Source organism: Lepeophtheirus salmonis, chromosome 7, assembly GCF_016086655.4.
Source record: "Lepeophtheirus salmonis chromosome 7, UVic_Lsal_1.4, whole genome shotgun sequence".
Classification (NCBI taxonomy): domain Eukaryota; kingdom Metazoa; phylum Arthropoda; class Copepoda; order Siphonostomatoida; family Caligidae; genus Lepeophtheirus; species Lepeophtheirus salmonis.
The window spans coordinates 40,127,446-40,139,564 of record NC_052137.2 but is presented as its reverse complement, the minus strand read 5'-3'; the positions used below and the strand labels follow the sequence as shown (position 1 = coordinate 40,139,564).

Genomic DNA, 12,119 nt, shown 5'->3' with positions numbered 1-12,119 from the left:
TGACGTCATTTACTTCCACTTCCCTAGGTCTGAACAATATGTACAGATCAGGATTCCATTCCTAGCCCTATTTAAGACTTATGGAGACGGCATTTCTAATCCATACCAAATAAATCCTTCATATCCGTATACCATACCTCAAAAGTCATCAATCATCTGCAATGACGACTGCCCAGGCCTCCCTACATACATAAAAACTGCTAACTGGTTTTAACCGTATGACGTCATTAAATATGAAAGTGGGAATGAAATGTCCGAGGATGAATTTTACAGGGAATTAAATTACTGGTCACGATAATTATCGAGTTGAATAGAGATATTTACATGATTTTGTATAAAATGTAATATTGTAGATAAGAAGTATAGCTTTTAACAACATATCTATAACATTCCTCTACTTGGCCTATCATTATGAGTATTTTAGTCTGAAAGATGTCGTAAGTAAATTTATATACTATTTTGGTACTGTATATTACACACAAACATTTTGAATTTTTACTACTGAAATCTAGTTTTTGATTTCAAGTGTCTTATATGTTATTATTAAATGTATTTTCAGAGTTCCTTTATGCCAAATAAGAAACATATTGAACCCTTTTATAATTATAATACAAACTGTCTCACTAGTTCATAAAATACGACGTTTTATTTCTTGAACAAGGCATTTATTTTTATTTTATAATCTTTCAAAAAAGAGTTATTTATGAAAAATAACTTCTATTTGCATCTTTCTTTCATTAATATGAATCTCAGTTTTTGTCTGATAAAACTGTTTTGTCTTTTTTATCCATAAACTTGAGATGAGGCTTCAGTACTTCTTCTACACCTTACAACTTTGAGTATGATATGATATCTTAAAATGTCGAAAATGAGATTAACTTTTCTATTGATGTTGTGTGGGTGATTAATTGATGTCTGAAGCTTACCACCAGATATAAAATGAGTGAAGAACTTCTTGTCAACTAATACGGTCACAACGATAAATCCGATTTGACATATGGTTTTCATAATTAGAGTATATCTGCTATAGCGGAATTCAGTGTTTAATTTAGCAAATGGTATAAGTGCTACCATATCCATGTAGTTTCCTTCAAAGGATTTGGTCATAAATGTAAGGACCGTTTTAGTTGATTGGTTGTTCTCTCGCCCCATGAACTCCCCTCCAACAAACTCGACTCTTTATGCTTAGTAGACCTCGTCGATTATAAGATTGACATTACGTTCTCTGCTGTTAAGGTGCTGGATCCTTGTTCCAAGATATTTAACTATAGATGAAATTAGTCCAGTCTATACGGTAACTACAGTATACATAGTTCTAAGATACTTGGGATATGGAACTGAAAGGCAATTCGACTTAAAATATTTGATCATAAAGGGCCGTACTAACATTTTGCCACATAATACAAACAGAGAGAAGACAAGGTGAAAGTCTAATTCTATTGGGGTTCTTGAAGATAAATGTTATCTTTTCTATGACGAAAGACAATTTCGAAGAATGAATTGGGTCCAAGTCTGAGTATGCAAGTAGTCGGTTCAATAAGCCTATTATTATTTTATAAGTCTCTTCATTATTCAAGAACACTTTTGATCCTAAATACGCAGCAACGTTGATTCCTTCAGTAACTGATTTGATGACATTCGCCTTTATAGTAAGACAGTGGGAGACATAACTATTCCTTAGCGTATAATGCCCATAAAAAGTTCGAAACGTAAGGTCTTCTTGAATTTTTAGGCTAGCCTTAATATCAAGACCCCTACTTACAGTCGCTCCCAGGTTAGCAAGAGTCAATTTGGGGGATTTAATTAGTATAAATCCCAACGGTAACGGTTCAAGTAACAACTTGTCATAAAGCTCGTTAACGGTTAGCGTCTCTTTTTCCAAAACATTTTGTGCTCCAAGGCTTCCTGACACTCGTTTTCGAGCTGTAGTTGTAGGCCACTAATGAATGCTCGGGTGGGTCTAGGAAGAGACGAAGGAGAAGAGAGGTAGAGCGAAGGGTTTGGCCACATTGAAGACACAGCATTCATTTTCAGTCTCCTGAAAAGTTAAGTAATTCAATTTAGAACATTTTACCCAAAGCTAAAACCTTTTTTTGAGCTTGTGCCATGAGAGCCTATCTTACTTCCAGTGGTCGATTAAGTTGACGACCACTTCCCAGTCTATGGTCTAAGGAATTGTTAATATAATCCGATTTTGTGAAATGGATGCTGCAACGTCTTGAATTCTTAATAATTGTCTATATTTTTGAATTCACTTTGAGAGCATTATTCTGTCTTGGAACAGTCCTCTCCCATTTGGATGCAAGTTCCAGATTAGGGGACACATTAAAACCAAGGAAACTATGGTATAGGATCTTAGGATTTTGGGGGTACCATCATAAACTTGATGACATCCGGGGGCACATCACTTCCATCCCATCACCTTAAACTTAACAGTGACGATCGAAATTCTGAAGCTTAATAAATAATAAATCTTCAACTACTGAAAATAATGACTAATTAATTTTAATAATAAGCCGTGACTTAGAGCCAGCGAGCTTTTATATTCATCTGCATGTAGTCCAGATAGCTAGAGATGTCCATGGAATAATCCTCATGACGTTTTATTAAATCAGCTACCATCAGCTGTGACGAGGAATGAGGGGAAGAAGGAAATAAATAAAAAAATGGGCAAGAATTACTCCGATGTATATCCTCAATTCTACGCTAAGTACAACAAGGACTTATAATTTTAAATCTGAAACAAATCCTCAGGGTGTCTCTCCCTCTTTTATGAGCACACACAATTGATCAGGTTTTGAATATAATTGCATCTATTTAGGAAAGAATGTTCACTACACAGGAATTAAATAACTTTGACAACTGCAAGCGAAAGAAAATTTCTTCTTCAGATTACCAATTCCAAAAAAAAACAAAAAAAAACGGACCAGCTAAAAAAATCAAACGATTAGCACAATTACAAGGACACCACTACGAAGAAAAAATTCATTGCTATGTTGTGAGATATACTCGTATACAAATTGAGAGCAAAGCAATGCCGACTCTATGATTGCGTGTTTGCAGAGTGTTTTTTTTTACAGCAGTACTACATCGTTATTTAGTCGTTCGTATATTCTTGTTTTTTTTTATATGTTTGGTATTCAATTATTAGGATATGGAAAGTAGTTTTTTTATCATCTTTTACAACTAGGAAGTAGATAAACTACTTTCAAAAGCTTGACATTTTAGTATATATGCTTGTATAAGGTAATTATGTAATATATTTTCATATCCTGTAAATTACAGTACTTTAAGTTGAAGATGTTTAAATGCATCACTGTTATACAATATTCAACAGTTAAATATAATTTATTTATTCATTCAATTACTGAATTAATATAGCGTATAAGATGTTACAATCGAAAGGTAGATAAAAAAGGTGAGATACTTTTTCTCCAATTGATTAATTTCAAATACGCTCAATGTTATATTCGTAAAATTCTTTTAATTGAACTTGTATCTGATTGACCGGAGTATAGTAACAATCTAGCATTTTGTGAATCGCTTTTCTTTGCAAAAATCTACATTGGTTTCGAAAAAGAATCATTAATAAATATATCTGCTTGGGAAAATATCATATAAGTGTTGAATCTCACCAACAATTTGTTTTAAAGTGGTAAAAGTTACTAATCTATCATCTGGGTATGTAATCGTCAAGTAATTGCCTTAGGAGGGACAGAAATGATAAAATAGCTAAATACTTTGATACTTAAAGATTCTAAAAATACATTAGTCTGGTCCATAGGTTCGACATAAAAATCAGATCTTTAATTAATGCAAAGATCAACTAAGAGATCTCCATTGAAGCCTCCCATTATAAGGAATTTTTCTTAACAGTTCTGAACTACTGCACAAGGAAATTTAAAAGAAAATTATGTTATTATTATAACTCTGAACTGTGTTGCAGTTATTTCTACCTTTTTTTTTTTAAACCTAAAAACCTCTCTCCTTGTAATTTAGGCAATTTCTGTTTAGTTTCTGATAGAAACCATCCTTTTGGCTGGGTTAAAGTATTTGTCTAAATCGAAATCAGAGCTATCAGAAAATAATTAGAAGACATTTTATTTCTAAATTAATAATTTCTAAAACATCGTAAGTTATACTTTTTTTTTTAATTTTGACAATTTCTATAATAATTTATTATAGAAACCAGTATTTTTGGCTGGCTGAAAGCCTTTGTCGATGTCAAAATTAAATGCTATTACAGAATAATAAATTAAAATCATATTTCTAAACATATAATTTGAAGTTTTTTAAAACTACTAAATTAGTCGGATAAGTTTCAGAAACGTACAATGACTTCAAATAATATCAACAGATACCTTTGAATCATTATAACACCTAGTTCTAGAATTAGCATTAATAGAAAACCCATTATAAGTATTTAAAAAAAAATCAGATCTTAAAAAGACTATAAATTTCAGTCCATTTTTATAGTAACACTAAAAAAATGCCCAGCAATGATATAGGCATCAGCCGAATTCTTAAAGTTAAAGGAAAGATTAAGCTCCTAATAAGCTTAACGGTTACAGATAATGCACCTCAAGCTCTAGAAAGCCTCTCAAGAAATAACCGAATAAATATTTGCCCATTATCCTAAACTCAACAAACTACTCGCATCCCTAATCATAGAGATAACTTAAACCTAAGTGACACATAATAGACTTTATTTTTAAGACCTCAGGGTTGTATTGAAAAATAAAAAAAATACCAGATTTCACAGATAAGGTGTAGTTTGGATCGAAATTTTCAATGTAAGGACTAAAGAAAAAATCCCAATAAATTTTAAAACCCAATAAATTTTCAAAACTCAACGCTAGCTTAAGTTTGACGAGAATTTGAAAGGCTGTTTATTCATACACACTTTCTACTGTTAAAACACCAACTAAAAAAACTACTAACAATTGAATACCAAATATTAAAAATGAGGGCATAAAATATGATAAATTAATAGCTAAAAATCGTTAGTATATAGCTGTAAAAACGCTAGAGAAATTGGGTTGCTCTCTAAAAACATTTATACATGGTAATAAAAGATAAATTGATAACACAAGTTAATAGAAAAGAATTATTTTTTGCTTCATATCTCATTATAGAAATAAAAATACACAAAAGTTCGAATCAAAAATTCTCAAAAACCAGATTTGATACAAAAAAAAAAATTGTAGACTTGTGATTAATTGACCAGATATTAATATATATAATTAGGATTTTTGAGCGAGTAACATTTTGTAGACCTGGTCAATTGTTTTTCACAATATATAAATATGTAATTTTATTTTCCCTGAACTTACAATAAATATAATCTACATATAGGAAATATGATACGCTTTTAAAATATTTTTTAGCTTTTTAAAATGAAACATGATTCCTAGTTTTACGGTCGTAACTATGTAAAGTAATAGGAAAATTACTTTCTTGAAACATAAGGAACATATACAGGAGTGTCCACAAGGGCTGGGCCGGAGAGGCAGTAGCCCCCCTTTTTAGTAAAAATATTAATATAACAGTTGTAGGAAAGCTGCCCTGGAGAAAATTGTCATTGAGAAAAATTGCCTGTTAGGAAAATGGCCTGTAAAAAATTGAACGTATTTTGCTCAAACTTCATGATGAATGAATATATATATTCTCTTAATATTATTAGAACTAAAAAACCTATGTCTATACATCCGAGGAACCACTCTAAAATATAAAAAAAAGCTACAAGCCCTCGTGTTGCTCAGATTACTTGGGGGTAACCCTGGATCCATAAAAACCACCGAAAATTCATTTCAATATGTGCTTAAAACCATTTTTTGATGTTAGAATATCTCCTTGGATCTATGTGATGCTTTGGCAGTGGTTTTAACAATCCCACACTACCCCTAAGACATTGGCTAATCCAAGGGTGGAGAATATTCAACCATATTTTAAGAGGCCCCAAGCTATTTATTTTGTTCTCCCTTGGTGATAGAACAATTTGTCATTGAAGCGACATGAGACGAATTTAGAATGTGTTAGTATTCATCATGAAGTTTGAACAAAATACGGGTAATTTTGCTAACTTGCAATTTTTTCCATGGCAATTTTCTCCACGGTAATGTTCCACTAGCAATTTTCTTCGGGGAAGTTTTCTGCACACTGCCGGTAACATGTGTATATATGTAGAGATAAAAATCTTTCTAGTTATTTGTGAGAGGTCAAAAAATTAGAAACCTAATATCAATATTGTAAACCTGACAATTTGAAGAATATTTTGGAGGATAGCAGATTAGCTGTCATGACGTTTCATTAGATAAGCTGCAAGCAGCTGTGACGAGGGAGGAGAGGGAAAAGGAAAACCTCAAGGACATTAGCAAGAATGACTCTATTGTCAATACTTTATTCTACTGAGTCCAAAACGAATGTTGAATCAGGATTTGTATATAATTGAATTTTAGTAGGAAAATAAGTTGACTACTCAGGACTTAGATAATAATGCCAGCAGCTCAAAGTGATGTAAGTTTTATTGAATGGTTCCCTATTGTCTTAGAGCCTAAAACACTGATGTGATCAATGCACTCAAAAATTTTGAGATCTCAGAGGAAGACATGGAGAGAAAGGTGGAAAAAGAAAATAGTTTAACGTATCGCCTTAAAAAGTTGACTCATTTAGATTGCTAGTTCAAATGATGGGAATTATGTAAGATCGGATATTTTGCCAGCTTTCCAGAAGCATTTCCAAGATATTGTCAATATTCATGGTTCGGTGTTTCCCACGAGAAGGGAAGTAATTCTCTGAGAGAAAGACTTTTTCTGACATTTCTGAGTATGTTGGTAGGTTTTTCAAGGAAGATAAAGTCTCAGGTACTGATGGTGTGGGGGACTTGGGTTTAAGACTTTTAGAGAGGAAACTACGCCCTTTCTTTTATAGATCGGTAAATCAATGGAAAAAGTTGGAGAACTGCCAAACTCAGTGACAAGAGGACGGATTGTTATTATTCCCAAAAAAGGAAATTGATATTATGTACATAAATGATTGGAGACCAATAACAGTCTTGAATGAGATGTATATAATATATTCCATATATCGCCATTGACGCTACTTGTATGGTAGAGAGACCGTGACCTTCTCCTGAAAACAAATCACTGAGCCTTTGAATTCTTTCTTCTCCACACGATCCATACTTTTTGAGGTGTAAAGTTTTTGTTACAGCGTAATTGTTCTTGGTCTCAAAATCTGCAATATGATTGAATGCATCAGGAAAAATTGCTGTGTCCAAAAGTGCAAACTTTGTCCTCGATGACGTTATTTCTCTGAGCTTAAATTCAATTTCAAGTTGGCGAAAACCAACGTTCAGGATTGGACGTTATGAATGACCATAATTCATTGCCCATGATTTTAAAACTGCATGTGGTGATATCTTGGAACTATTACGTGTTTTCGTTGTTGCATCACGTTGGGGTCACCAATGAAGCTGTGATGTTCTATATCCCTAAGTTTAAACTTAAGACTATTTATTGTATTCAAATCATATGTTTACATTATGTAAATAAATAAATTAGAATGTTCTTCCTCACTTGATTTTTGTTCAATATTGTTTTTATTTTGATGCATAACATATGTAATTCTAAGTATAATTAATAAGTTAAAGAAAGTATGAAAAATGATACTATAGGTTGTCAACATTGCATAAGTTATAGCAAATATATATTTATATAACATACTTATCTTTAGCATTTTATATGCAAATAAACTGAAATAAGTGTATGCATTTCTTACTATCTTATAGATATTTGAATTAGTAAATATGCACAAATGTATGTAAATTTATCTGCAGAAATAAACTTGTCATTTATTTTAGTGTTTTATTTTATAAGTTAAGAGGAATTATTTGTAACTATTTAATATTTAATTCAATTTCTTAAAAAATATGATGTTAGATGGATTTATATAATTTAATAAAAACATAAATTAATACTAAGAGGATTTTATTCCTATGGGACACTTCTTTTAGAACACACTACAAAAAATAAACTCTATAATGGAAGAAAGGGGGGGGGGGATAAATATGATTGACTTAGCTTTGGTTCCTTAGTTTTTTAGTTAAGAATACAGTGTGGTACATATTTATCCTTGTTTTTTGAAAGTTTAAATTCAATGCTTATTGATGAAAATTTTAAAAGTAGTGGATAATACTGAATTTCGTAGGATCTCAGCTTTCATATTATATACCGCATGTACCGATTGAAGTAAAAATGTCAATACAACACAAAGTACAACGGCCAAAGAGGGGGATCTTCTTTCCACCCAAAGTAATAACTCCAAAAACCAGGACTTGAGCTGGATGTTATGTCTGATGCATACCAACAACATCCCTAGTGGATAATGCCAGATATCTGTCACTACAACTGTTATAGACTTGGTTAACTCTAGAGATATTTTTTATATCTTTTAAAAAAGTTAACGATTGCTTGCATCGTGTGCCCCGATTCTGCATGAGGGCGTTTGTCTCCATTCGTCTGGAGACACATACTTACGAATTCAAACTAAGATTCTTGAGACGTTTTAAAAAGAAAACTTCAATTTTTTTAGTATACAATTTCGAATACTCTGTGATGGCACCTGAAAATCCGTATGAGGTTATCCAGCCCCTCTCGAATGGTGGAAAACCTTTTCATACTCCTCCTCATCTTTCATGCGTTTTTTGAGTAGCGGACTGTTTACTTTTACGATGTCAGTTATCCTCTAATATTATCATTGTCCTATTAACAAATCAACAATCCAAGGTCTTTGATGTGTATTGGATATGACAGTCAAATAGTTTCAGGGGGACAAACGAATTATAGAAATTTTCAAATAAAAAGTGTCTAATTTAGTCTTTAAGAAAGTGACCATAAATGCTTCAAATTAGTGACTTACATAACTTAGCATAAAACATTGTTAAATTTTATATTTATTTGAGAAACGTGATACTATAATATATTTGCAAATATTGAATAGTAGAACATTCTAATGTTTTGACTCGAAATGGTCGATATTTGCTCGAACCAAAGCTCTTGACAGCATAGAAACAGCTAGCACGTATCCAGTTCCTCCGGGTATCCTTTGATGCAGCCATTGGCTAGTCCTTATTGGTTTTTGGTACAGAAGTGACCTGCTTCTCCACTAAAGCATTCATTGCAAAGTCCAAGGGATTGCAATCTGGTGGGGATAGAGACCCAAAAATTAGAGGCATACCATTCTTAGACGATTTTGTAAGTCTGGATGGGTGATCCATCTTGTTGGAAGCTAGTAGAGCTATTCTGAAACTCTTCTTGGACACTTACGAGCACCTTGCTTTTTCAGAAGTCTAGGTATGTGTCTTTATTGATTTTTATAGTGTCTGAGATGGTGAAAAAGCGTGACTTGATACAACTACACTCCACACCATGAGTGATGCTGGTTTATGGGTGTGGTACACGTTTCTAGTCCCTGGAGAGTTGCTGAAGGAATTCTGGAAAAGATTCTGTAATTTTGGGAGCTGAGTTTTTTTTGTCTCGAACAATTCATCTTACAAGAGTACCACTACAAGATCAGGACGAGTTGTGTACCAATCAAGAATTTTTTTAAATATAATCTTCATTTAAGAGGCCCATGAAAGAAATGGGTTTTTTGGTTGCTTTTAAATTTTGATAGAAAAATCCTTTTAACTACCCTCATGATCATACATCTCGGTATTTGGTACTCTTGGGTTATTTATCGAGATGCATTTTTTCTGATCTTAGCCTTTAGACCTTGGTCTACCTTTCGACCCGGACCGTCCGTTATCTTTCTTGAAGTTTTTCCCAGTCTCCACAGACCCTTTTTAGTCTGCCAGATTAAGTTTCGGCTCACATTGAGGTTCTTGTTGGAGGAGCCATTTTTTATTTGGTAAAATTTAAAACATTTAATTTTTTGGAAAATATTTTAAAATCTTAAATATTACCGAAAAAAATTATTACTTGGAAATGATTTAGAGTGAATTGAATTGAATTGAATCTGAATCTGTATTTGAAAAGGCAAAAATATTTTTTATTTATTAATTAGATTATGTAACTAAGTATGTACTACTGGATGTCCACCATAAATAAATGAGTCAAATAATCTAGTTAGAACAACACTTTATAAACTCTATAAGAATTAACAATATTAGCATTTTTATGGAAAAAACTATCTAAAGAGCCATTTATTAATCTTTCTGGGTTGTTTAAGTTACGATTTTTTAAAAACTTGAAATCTATCCATGCCGTCAAATCTTTGGGATATACCATTTTTCGTCTTTGTACTTGTGGTATCTGAACTACAGTTTTCCGCTGTTTTGCATATTTAAAAATTTTATAAACTGACCACACTGAAGCAGAACCAGCAATAAGCATCACAAGAATCACAAAAGTCACAATAAAAATCCTATACCAGAGATTATGGTCATTCTTACTCGAAAGAGCACTCAAAGCATCTTCATCAGCTGTAAGTTCTTTTAATGATGAAGAGGATAACGTCGTAGCCTCCGTTACTGAGATAGCAACAACCACTGAGTCTCTTTTATGAGCAAGGATACAACCTGGAGCAGACTGTGATCTCGTCGGTAGAAGAGGTCGAAAGTTGAATTTACATATTTTCTTGCTTCCTTCTCCTGATCTCCTAGTTGACTTTGATGTTAGATCTAACGTAGTTGGTCGAGTAGCCTGCTCTGAAATTTTTAAATGAATATTTATTTTTTGTTGATAATTTAATAATATAATTAATATGGAGATAAACCTTGTCTCTGCCACAGTTTTTTTTTTATGTTTTTTTTTTTTTTTTTGGATAGATTTCTTTATATCAAAGCTTAACAGAGAGTTTTTAGCACAACCGATTTTAAGAGAGGCCCTTCCCCTAAGCCCCATACATAACGCATATTTTTATTTAAATTTAGAATATTTATTTTTTATAATTTTTAAGAACTCAAAAAATTAAATGTATTTTATAAGTAAAAAAAAAAAACCCGTCATCCGTCCTATTAAAACATTGTTATAAATATAAACCACTTAAAAAAATCATAAAAATGATTACATCACCTACTATAACGTAAAAAAAAGGATTTCACACGAATTGTTTTAAAGATAAAAGAAGAATTCAACATTTTTTCTTTTAAGAAAAAGGTTTAAAATGTTTTTCATTAAAAAAAAATCAAAATGAATTTATCACAAATATCTTGCCTTGAGCCTTGCTCATGCTAATACACACCTTATCATTTTTTCATAAGGGAGTGTTCAAAAATCGAGATATTTGATACAAATAAGCCCTTAAAATAATTATAGCTTTACATTACCTTTTTTATTAGTTAAACAATTATTTGCATATAAGTCTGAATCATTAATCATTTTTTGCATTATTAAAATTGTTTATTCCATAGCGTTGTCAATTATTACTCCTTAATATAATTATATGTGTATCGTCAACATAGAAGCCAGCTAGAATGATTTTTCTTAAAATTGTCCATTTTTATATTTGGGTGTGTCCCAAATTGAATTTGACGTTGAAAAATTGATCGTCACAGTAAAGAAGTAGAAATTAATGGGGTTTATTTGAAAGGGACCTTATCGGAGCTTATATAACTCACTTAAATCAAATAAAAGTTGTTAAGTATAGATAGAATTGTAAAATATTTTAAGTCATGTCACAAATTAGAATGCAAGGCCTATAATTGACTCAATTATATCTATGAAATATGGTGATGTATGTATTTATAAACTAAGAAAATAAATAGGGATATTCTTCTTTTTTTTTGATTTTTGTTCAAGATTGTTTTTATATTGACGCACCCCATTTATAATAATACACTATTTACTCCATAGAGCACATTACTACGTACTCGTGCTTGCTCTCACCTCCATTCTTTATTCAAGACTAATAAGTAAGCAAAGAATGAGAAGAAAAGCAAAAATGAAAACATAAGCGTTGTATTTCTCGTAAATTTATTTTCCCCTCGATTCTACGATTACAAGAACATCTCTTCATTAAAAGAAAGTCTTTTAGGAAACCCGATATACAGAAAAATTATGTGGATGCATAATTTTTCAATGAGTGTTTTCACATAATTCTAGAGCACAGAATGTAAC

The 12,119-nt window shown here is 31.8% G+C and overlaps 1 long non-coding RNA gene across 1 annotated transcript; it reads right to left on the bottom strand.

Annotated features, from left to right (window-relative positions):
* Nucleotides 1–7,581: 7,581 nt before the first annotated feature.
* LOC121122183 (uncharacterized) lies at nt 7,582–11,909 on the bottom strand. The gene is made up of 2 exons (XR_011781208.1): nt 11,330–11,909; nt 7,582–10,708 (listed from the first exon to the last, which is right to left on the bottom strand). It is a non-coding gene; the product is annotated as an uncharacterized lncRNA (long non-coding RNA).
* Nucleotides 11,910–12,119: the final 210 nt, after the last annotated feature.